Raw genomic sequence first — 10800 nt, forward strand, 5'->3', positions numbered from 1 at the left:
GGAGGAGTTGAAGATACTGCTTATGTTGCATTACTGTCACATACAGAATTCATCCAAAAACACGATTTCAGCTACTCCCTGATAGTCCCAAACTATCTCTGTAGCCCTGACCTCCTACACACTAGCCAATCCATCTCCTCCTGCCTCCACATCATGTCCAGTTGTCCAAGTCTAAAATTGAATTTCTCAACTTCCCTTCTAATCCTCTTCTCTCCCGAACTTCCCATCTACAATCAATCAATCAATCAGAGGTATTTACTGAACACTTACTGTGGATGATGAAACTGTACTAAACGTTTAAGAGAATACAATAGAGTTGGTGAACATGATTTTTGTTCTCCAGGAGTTAACAATACAGTCAAGGAAACATACATTAAAATAAAGTACAGGTAGCGGATGCAATGGAATAAGAGGATATGTGCAATAAGTGTAGCGGTGAGGGTTGGAAGAGGGTCAAAGTGCTTAAATCTCCATTGACAACATCACCCTCTTCCCTGAATCTGAAAGTAACGTCCTTGAAATTAGAATGCAGGTTTCTGGCCCCAAAGACCTTGTTATCACTATGCTCAATACCTGTTCTATAAAAAAGTGGCTTGTTAATCTTGAACCTCACTTCAGTGGATGCCCCCTCATTCTAGTATTCAATCACTGGTATTTGTGAGTGCTACCTCTGTGAAGAATACTGTCCTAAGTTCTTGGAAGAATATAATAGAGAAGAAGTGTGGCTTAGAGGAAAGAGCACGGGATTGCGTGTCAGAGGTCGTAGGTTCTAATCCCGCTTCTGCCACTTGTCAGCTGTGTGACTTCGGGCACTTAACTTCTCTGTGCCTTAGTTACCTCATCTGTAAAATGGGGATTAAGACTGCATGATAGGCAGGATCCCTGTTCTCAGTGATCTTTCAAACTAAAAGGGAAGGCTGATATAAAGTCATTTACAGATAGGAGGAAGACAAAAATGGAAAGATGGATGTGAAGATGAATAACTGCTTTAAAGGTAAAGAACGTAATTCAGTATGTATAGAGGTGGTTAGTGCTTGTGCATGCAAGTGTATTGATGGAAATGTTGGAAGTATATGACTTAAGGAGAGGAAAATTAATTGGGGAAATTGCCCAGCATAAAATAGTTAAAAGAGAGCATACCTTGAGATGGACAGAAATATCCTACTTTGTTTAAGGGTCAAACTCTGGCCCGAAGGAGAAGCCCATATACTTGAGGAGGGAGAACATGGAAGGGCAGAATACAGCAATGAACTGCAGAGCTAAGCCTGTGCTCTGCCCTTCATTAGGCCTCTCCAGTGATGATTCAATGACAGCATTTCATGTTAACTTTCAGTTGGTTGGGCATGATTAAAAAGAAAATATAAAATATCAGCCCTTGACAGATGTGGCTACTTGCTTTTTCTAGAATTACTTTAAACTGAACCAGCCATTCCTGGCTACTACGTATCACAATAAATGACTGACAGTTTCCCAACTATGCCCAATTGCACAGAACTTGTAAATCACTAGCATTTACTGAGTACCTGTGGGCAGAGCACTGCACCAAATGCCTGGGAGAATAAAACAAAATTAGAGTACATGATGCATTCGGGGTAGGACAAATCTCCTACAGTCCTGCCACAGGAATGCTGTCAGAAACCTGGGAACCCGGCAATTTCTTGAACCTGCTCAGGGACAAAATTTCTCTGCTCTATTTTTCTTCAGAAATAGACGCATGAAGTAAGGACACATTTGTTAAAAATTCATATTCTGGGACAGTCAGCAACAATATCAAATATCATCAACAGTGAGACTCAGAAGGAGCAAGTGAGAAGAAGGAAAGGCAATAAAGGAGGCTGCTGATGAGGGAGAGGTAAAATAAGGTGATCTGTGTTTCCTGTTTCATCTTTCTCCCAACCTTCCAGTCTAATGCATTGGAAATGTCAGGAAGATTACAGGACTAAGCTAGCCCCCCGAGATTCCTTCGGACCACTGGTGTCAACTGGGATGACCCTGGGTTACCGTTCTGGCAACTCCAGTAATGATTCAGTCTCTAGACAAGAAAGCAGGTGCCCTAAGAGACCGTTTGTTTATCTAGGTTGCTAAAAGCTGAGATGGGAAGATCTCCTTTTGGTACAGTGCCATACTAGCCGAGGAACCCTGCAATGGCCCTTCCCAGGATGATAGACCAGGAGTTAAAACGATTAAAATGAAAAGCACGTGACCTGCAGATTGTAGAGAGTGGACAGGTTTTTTTTTGGGGTGGGGAGTACTTACTCTGTGTCAGATACAGGCTAATCTGTTTGGACACAGTCCATGTCCGTCATGGGTCTCACAATCTTAATCCTCACTTTACAGAAGAGGTGACTGAGGCTCAGAGAAGTTAAGTGACTTGTCCAAGGTCCCATAGCAGACAAGTGGTGGATTCAGAATTGGAACCCAGGTCCTTCTAACTTAAAGGCTGGTGTCCTAGCCATTAAGCCATGCTGCTTTCGTGTGACCCACGAGATTAGAGGATGCTGAAGGACATTCTAGACTATGAGCCAGTTTTGGGCAGGGATTGTCTCTCTTTGTTGTTGAATTGTACTTCCCAAGTGCCTAGTACAGTGCTCTGTACACAGTAAATTCACAATAAATGTGATTGAAAGAAATAATGGGAACATGAGATGGGAATCAGAAGGAAGAAAACATCTATTTCTCCCCCCAAAACACCCTCCTACACCACACCTTCCTGATAGCACTTATCATCTCTGTCTTTCTCAGAATGTAAATGAGAGGGTTGAACATGGGGACAATTATGGTGTAAAACACAGCAAGTACTTTGTCCACCATGAACGTGATGGCTGGACATATGTAGATGAAGATACAGGGCCCAAAGAATAAGACCACCATCGTGATATGGGAACCGCAGGTGGACAGGGCCTAGCACCGACTGTGAGGAGAGCATGTTCTTAGGGAACCTAATATAACTATGTAAGAAATGAGCAACACCACAAAGGTGAGCATGGCCTGCAACGTAGGTGTCGGTGTAGATGAGTTTCAATCAGGGATTCACATCACAAAAATAGTGGTCGATCTGATCTGGCCCACAGAAGGGCAACTGGAGGGCGAGGAGTAACTAAGCCATTGAATGCACGAACGCCTTGACACAGACGATAAGCAGCATGCCGTTACAAGTCCACCGGGTCATGATGCAGTGGTTTGCATATGCCCATGAAGCTATCATAAGCCATCAACACCAGGATGAAGATCTCAACACCGCCAAAGAAGTGAGAAGCAAAAAGCTGGGTCATACAGTTGGGGAAGGAAATAATAATAATGTTGGTATTTGCTAAGCACTTACTATGTGCAGAGCACTGTTCTAAGCGCTGGATGGTCGTCCTCTCCACCATCAAGTAAGTGATGAGTTTAGGCGAGATGGTGGAGATGCAGCAGAGATCCACAAGGGACAAGTAACTGAGGAAGAAGTACACTGGCTGTTTGATTAGGTAGCTGAACCGAATGGTGAGGAGAATGAGCAGAGTTCACATCACAGTGCCAATATAAAGGAGCAGAAACAGCCCAAAACTGCACCGTAGGATTTGGGGAAAGTCCCAAGTGAATAAATTCTGAAATATTGCTCTGGTTTTCCATGAATTCAGCAAAGGCTGGCCCTGGAAGTCGTGACTTTGCCTGAAATGATAAAATATTGAAACATAGTGAATAAGACAAAACATCCATATCTTCACTGTAGCTCTCTAGAGTTCGTTTACATGAACCAAGCCTGATCATACATTTTTACTCTTGAAGTATGCCCTTTTATTTGTAATTTTTTAACCAGTCTGAAGACATTGATATGCATGGTTTTCTTCAGTAGGGCAAGCATTTTAGGAAGGAGATGAAAGTAAGAATAAAGAAGCAGAATTTCCAAGTTCAGGAGGTTTGCTTCATCCCTTCACTGAAGGCACTGATAAGAAGAAAGAACTGATGTCTTTAGGATCAGGAAGGAACTGCACAATTATGTTGGCTCTGCCACTGGATGTGTGTGACCTTGAGCAAGTCACTCAACCTCTCTGTGCCTCAGTTACATCACTTTTAAAAGGGGATTAAGCCTGTTTGTCCCGTGTGGGACACGGACTGTGTCCAACTTGATTAGCTTGTATCTACCGCAATGCCCAAGTACAGTGCCTGGAACATAGTAAGCGCTTAACACATACCATTAGGAAAAAGAAAAAAAGAAGAAAAACTCTGACCCTACTACCAAGCATCATGCTTGCAAAATTCATCTTATAGACAGTTCACTATTGATTGCCTACTTGCAGGTGAAGAGAAAATTACCTTCACATTATTACATAAAACTGCAACAAAGATATCTGAACATTATCATGGGGACAGCTCCTTAATGGTCCTCTCAGTTATACATCATATTTTTCAAACTCCATGGATAGGCACCTTATTATCTCCAGCATTCTGAAAACTACTTTTCCCAGTATTTATTTTCCATTCTAGTGGTTTTTCCATTGTATCTTACTTAATGGCAGCCATCTCCCTCTTATGAGTTTCTTTTTCTTTCGAATCCTAAATCCTCACATCATAGTTTCAATAGCAGGAGAAGGTACCACCGAGAACATTCCCCCCTTTCCTTCAGTGAAAAATATGATCTCAAATAAATCCCTTCCATTAAGCAATTCCAGGCCTCCCAAACTTGTTTAAAAGACCTCGGTCTGGTGAATTAGTCCCTTAGCAATATTATACATCAATATTAATGTACTAAGTGATGTAAAGATGACTTTTAATAATCTTTTTTAAGTTCTTTCTGTGTGCCAGGCACTGTACTAACTGCTGGGGTAGATATAAGGTAATCATTTGCGACATAGTCTAGATTCCATATGGGGCTCAGAGTATCAATTTCCATATGTATATATGTTTGTATGCATTTATTACTCTATTTATTTATTTTATTTGTACATATTTATTCTATTTATTTTATTTTGTTAATATGTTTTGTTTTGTTCTCTGTCTCCCCCTTCTAGACTGTGAGCCCACTGTTGAGTAGGGACCATCTCTATATGTTACCAACATGTACTTCCCAAGCGCTTAGTACAGTGCTCTGTACATAGTAAGCGCTCAATAAATACGATTGAATGAATGAATGAATGAATTTTACAGATGAGGTAACTGAAGCACACAGAAAGAAGTTAAGTGACTTGCCCAGGGTCACACAGCAGGCAAGTGGAAGAAACAGGATTAGAACCCAAATCTTCTGACTACTAGACTTGTGGTTTTTCCACTAAGCGCACTACTTCCCATTGAAAGTCATAAATGCTGCCCCCTCCCTGTCTGAAAAGAGTTTTCAACCCCTGTTCCGTGCCTCATCTACCAGCAAGGACGGACTGAGGCAATTGTATGAGTAGAACCCACTGAGAACCCTGCTTTGCACATAGGCATTTAATAGACACTGTATCTACTAAAACCCACATCTGCCATAGCTGCACAGCACACATCAAATACATAACTCTCTCTCTCTAGAAGTTTACAGTTAATTTTAACATCAACTGAAACTGTAATTAGCTCTCCATCCCATTAAGCAGTAGTTATTCCATTTCTTGAAAATATTTTATTTGAAATGGCATAGGATAATTGATGGCTGTATTAAATATAGTCATTGAGATGGAGAAAGGGATTCATTCATTCATTCAAACGTATTCAATGAGTGCTTATTGTGTGCAGAGCACTGTACTAAGCGCTTGGAAGGTACAATTCGGCAACAGAGACAGTCCCTACCCAACAACAAGCTCATTGTCTAGAAGGGGGAGACAGACAACAAAACAAAACAAGTAGACAGGCATCAATGGCATCAAAAGAGATAAATAGAATTATAGATATATGCACATCGTTAATAAAGTAAACAGAGTAATAAATATGTACAAATACGCACAGGTGCTATGGGGCATGGAAGGGGATGGGGAGATGAGGAGGGGAGCAGGAGTAGAGGAAAAGGGGGCTAGTCTGGGAAGGCCTACTGGAGGAGGTGAGCTCTCAGTAGGGCTTTGAAGGGAGGAATAGAGCTAGTTTGGCGGTTGTGTGGAGGGAGGGTATTCCAGGCCAGAGGTTGGACGTCGGCCATGAGCCCATGGTGGGACAGGTGAGAACGAGTGAGCAGGTTAGCGGCAGAGGAGTGGAGTTTGTGGGCTGCACTGTAGAAAGAGAGAAGGGAGGTTATATAGGATTGGGCAAGGTGATGGAGAGCTTTGAAAGCAATAGTGAGGAGTTTTTGCTTCATGCGAAAGTTGATAGGCAACCACTGAAGATTTTTGTGGAGGGGAGTAACATGCCCAGAGACTTTCTGTAGAAAGATAATCTGGGCAGCAGAGTGAAGTATAGACTGAAGGGCAGGATGGGAGATCAGAAAGGAGGCTGATGCAGTAATCCAGTCGGGATATGATGAGCGATTGTACCAACAAGATAGCGGCTTGAATGTAGAGGAAAAGGCATAGCTTGGTGATGTTGTGAATGTGAGACCGGCTGGTTTTGGTGATGGATTGGATGTGTGGGGTGAATGAGAGAGCAGAGTCAAGGATGACACCCAAGGTTGTGGACATGTGAGACAGGAAGGATGGTAGTGCTGTTCATAGTGACAGGAAAGTCAGAGAGAGGATAGGTTTGGGAGGGAAGATAAGGAGCTCAGTCTTGGACATCTTGAGTTTTAGGTGGCAGGCAGATATTCAGGTGGAGAGGTGCTGAAGGCAGGAGGAGATACGAACCTGGAAGGAGGGAGAGAGAACAGGGAAGGAGTTGTAGATTTGGGTGCCATCTGCATAGAGACGATAGTTGAAGCCATGGGAGCAAATGAGCTCACCAAGGGAGTGAGTATAGATGGAGAACAGAAGACGAACAAAAACTGACCCTTGAGGAACCCCTAAAGCTAGGGGATGGGAGGTGAAGGAGGAACCCACGAAGAAGACTGAGAATGAACGTCCAGAGAGATAAGACTGGAGCCAGGAGAGTACAGAATGGAGTCCATGAAGCAAAGGTTGGATAACATGTTGAGGAGAAGGAGGGCGACAGTGTCAAAGGCAGCTGAGAGGTCGAGGAGAATTAGGATAGAGTAGGAGCCATTGGATTTGGCAAGAAGGAGGTCATTGGTGACCTTTGAGAAGGTAGTTTCGGTGGAGTGGAGGGGAAAGAAGCCAGATTGGAGGGGGTCCAAGAGAGAGCTGGAGTTGGGAAATTTGAGGCAGTGGGTATAGACGACTCACTCTAGGAGTTAGGAAAGGAAGGTCAGGAGGGAAATAGGGCGATAACTGGAAGGGGCAGTGGAGTCAAGAGAAGGGCATTTTTAGGATAGAAGGTAAGTGGGCCAGTTTGAAGGCAGAGGGGAAGAAGCCTTTGGAGAGTGAGAGGTTGAAGATGGAAGTTAAGGAGGGGAGGATGGAAGGGATGAGAGTTTTTGTAAGAAGAGAGGGAATGGGGTCGAAGCATAGGTGGAGGGGGTGGCACTTGAGAGAAGGGTGGAGATCTCATCTGAAGATACTGCTGGGAAGGATGGGAAAGTAGAGGAGGGGGTTGAGAGCGGGGGGATGGAGAAGGGGGAGGGAAGACTTTGTAGAGCTCAGACCTGATGGTGCTAATTTTACTAATGAAGTAGGTGGCCAGTTCATTGGGGCTGAGGGATGGAGGAGGGGGAGGAACAGTGGGCCTGAGGATGGAGTTAAATGTCCAGAATAGCTGAAGGGGGTGATGGGCATGTTTACAGTCCAATAAACAATAAGAATCTTCGTTTCATCTGAGCATAGGAGAAAACCTGGGTTGACTGTACAGGGAAGAGTTGGGTGGATAAAATAAACCAAATGCAGGAGGGGAAGACAGGAGTTGTGGACATACATTTCACCTGCCTAATTTTCCCTACAAAAGCGGCTTCCTACACCACACCTTTCTCATGGCCGTTTTCATCTCTCTGTTCCTCAGAGTGTAGATGAGGGGGTTGAACATGGGGGCAATGATTGTGTAAAACAGAGTGAACACCTTATCCTCGGGGTAGGTCTGGGCTGATCGGAGGTAAATGAAGATGCCAGGCAAGAAAAACAATGTCACCACAGTGATGTGGGAAGCGCAAGTAGAGAGGGCTTTATGACGTCCTTCCAAAGAATGGGTCCTCAGACTGGCTAAAATAGTGACATAAGAGAAGACTAAGACTGCAAAGGAAACCGACACAATTGTCCCTGTATTGGTGAGGACTAAAATTCCAGCCACGTAAGTATCTGAGCAAGCCAGTTCCAGGAGAGGGTAAACATTGCACAAATAGTGATCAATCTTATTAGGGCCACAGAAGGGCAAAAAAATGACAAGGAGCCACTGGACCGTGGAATGTAGAAATTCTCCTTCCCAGCACACTACAACTGCTGTGACACACCGCTCCTTGTTCATGATGACCATATAATGTAAGGGTTTACAGATGGCAACATAGCGATCTTAGGCCATCCCCAGGAGAATGAAGATCTCAACCCCACCAAATAAGTGCAGGGTGAAGAATTACATCATGCAGTGGACAAAAGAGATGGTTGTCTTCTCAGACAGCAAATCTCTGACCAGTCTGGGAGTCACCGTGGAGGTGCGGCAGAGGTCCATGAGGGGCAAGTGGCAGAGGAAGAAGTATATGGGCTGTTTAATGAGGAAACTACCTCTGACGGTGACGAGGATGACAAGATTCCCTAAGAGGATTGCAATGTAACAAGGGAGGAACAGCCCAACGAAGAATATCTGCAAAGTTCTATCACTGGACAGACCTAAAAGAACAAATTCTGCTACGTTGTTCCTATTTTCCATCCTGGGAATGAGGAATATTTACCTGAAATGACTGAAAAATTAAACATTGTAAATAACATTTAGAAAATTGCGGTGACCAGTTCATTCTACTTACAATTGAATATCAGTTACAGTACTGTGTTAATGCATATGAGAACACTGCAAGAGAAACTTCATATCTTTTCTGAATATACATCCCTTTCATTTCTAGTGAGGTGATAAGAATTTTTTTTTATTCATTAAGTGCTCACCAGCAAGTGCCTGCGCATGCCAGGCATTGCGTTAAGTCTGAGAATACAGGCTAATCAGAGAGGAAATGATCCTTCTTCCATATAGACCTCACAATCGAAGAAGTAGAGAGAGGGAAAATTTTATCTCCATTTTGCAATGGAGAAAACTGAGACACAAGAGAAGCAGCCTGGCCTACTGGAAAGGGCAAAGTCCAAATATATCTAAGCATTCTCATGAGGATAGTTCCTTAACAATCCTCTTACTTCTACATAATATTTTTCAAACTCCATGGATATGTACATTTTTGTCTCCATCATTCTGAAGGCTACTTTTCCCAGCATTTATCTTCCATTCTAGTAAGTTTTCCATTTTATCTTATTTAGTGGCAGCCATCTCCCTATTCTGAGTTTTTCATTCTTTCGAGTCCTAAATCCTCACATCATAGTTTCAATTGCAGAAGAAGATACCACTGAGAACACTGCCTCCCTTCCTTAAATGAAAAATATGATCTCAAATAAATACCTTCCATTGAGCAATTCCACGACTCTCCAACTTGCTGAAAACACCACAGCCTGATGCATTAGTCCCTTAGCAATATTATGCACCAGTAATATGAATTAAGTGATGTAAAGATGATTTTTAAATCATCTTTTTTAAGTTCTTACTGTGTGCCAGACACTGAACTAAATACTGGGGTAGATATAAGATAATCATTTTGGACACAGTCTAGATTCCACATGGGGTTCAGAGTCTCAATTTCCATTTTACAGATGAGGTAACTGAGGCACACTGAAAGAAGTTAAGTGACTTGCTCAAGGTCACACAGCAGGCAAGTGGCAGAAACAGGATTAGAACCCAAGTCATCTGACTACTAGACTTGTGCTCTTTCCAGTAAGCACAGTACTTTCCATTTAAAACCATAAATGCTGCCCCCTTCATACCTGAAAAGAGTTTTCAACCCCGTTCTGTGCCTCATCCACCAGTAAGGTGGGACTGAGACAATTGTATGAGTAGAACCCAATGAGAACTCTGCTTTGCACATAAGCATTTAATAGAAACTATACCTGCTAAAACCCAAATCCACCATCCCTGAACAAAACACATCAAAGACATAACTCTTGCTCCCTAGAAGCTTACAATTAATTTTAACATTAACTGAAGAATGTAATTAGCTTTCCATCCCATTATGCAGTACTTATTTCTTTTCTTGAAAATATTTTATTTGAAATGGCACAGGGTAATTGATTGCTGTATTAAATATAGGCATCGAGGTGGAGGAAAGGATTCATCCATTCATTCAATCAGATTTATTGAGCACTTACTGTGTGCAGAGCACTGTACTAAACGTATGGAAAGTACAATTCATGAACAGATGGAGACAATCCATACCAAACAACGGGCTCACATTCCAGAAGGTGGAGACAGACAACAAAACAAAACATGTAGAAAGGCATCAATAGCATCAAAATAGATAAATAGAATTATAGATATATACACATCATTAATAAAATAAATGGAGTAGTAAATATGTAAAAATCTACACAAGTGCTGTGGGGCATGGAAGGGGGTAGAGCTGAAGGAGGGAGTAGGGGCAGTGGGAAGGGGAGGAGGAGCAGAAGAAAAGGGAGGTTCAGTCTGGGAAAGCCTTGTGGAGGAGGTGAGTTCTCAGTAGGACTTTGAAGAGGAGAAGAGAGCTATGTGAGGATGGATGTGAGGAGGGCAGGCATTCCAGGCTGTATTAAATATAGGCATTTTGGTAGAGGAAGTGTCCAATAAACAGTGAGAATTCTCGTTTCTCCTGAGCCT

The 10800-nt window shown here is 42.7% G+C and overlaps 1 pseudogene; it reads right to left on the reverse strand.

Moving 5' to 3' along the window:
• Positions 1-7863: 7863 nt before the first annotated feature.
• Positions 7864-8784, reverse strand: LOC119923067 (annotated as a pseudogene).
• Positions 8785-10800: the final 2016 nt, after the last annotated feature.

Source organism: Tachyglossus aculeatus, unplaced genomic scaffold, assembly GCF_015852505.1.
Source record: "Tachyglossus aculeatus isolate mTacAcu1 unplaced genomic scaffold, mTacAcu1.pri scaffold_140_arrow_ctg1, whole genome shotgun sequence".
NCBI classification, from domain to species: Eukaryota; Metazoa; Chordata; class Mammalia; order Monotremata; family Tachyglossidae; genus Tachyglossus; species Tachyglossus aculeatus.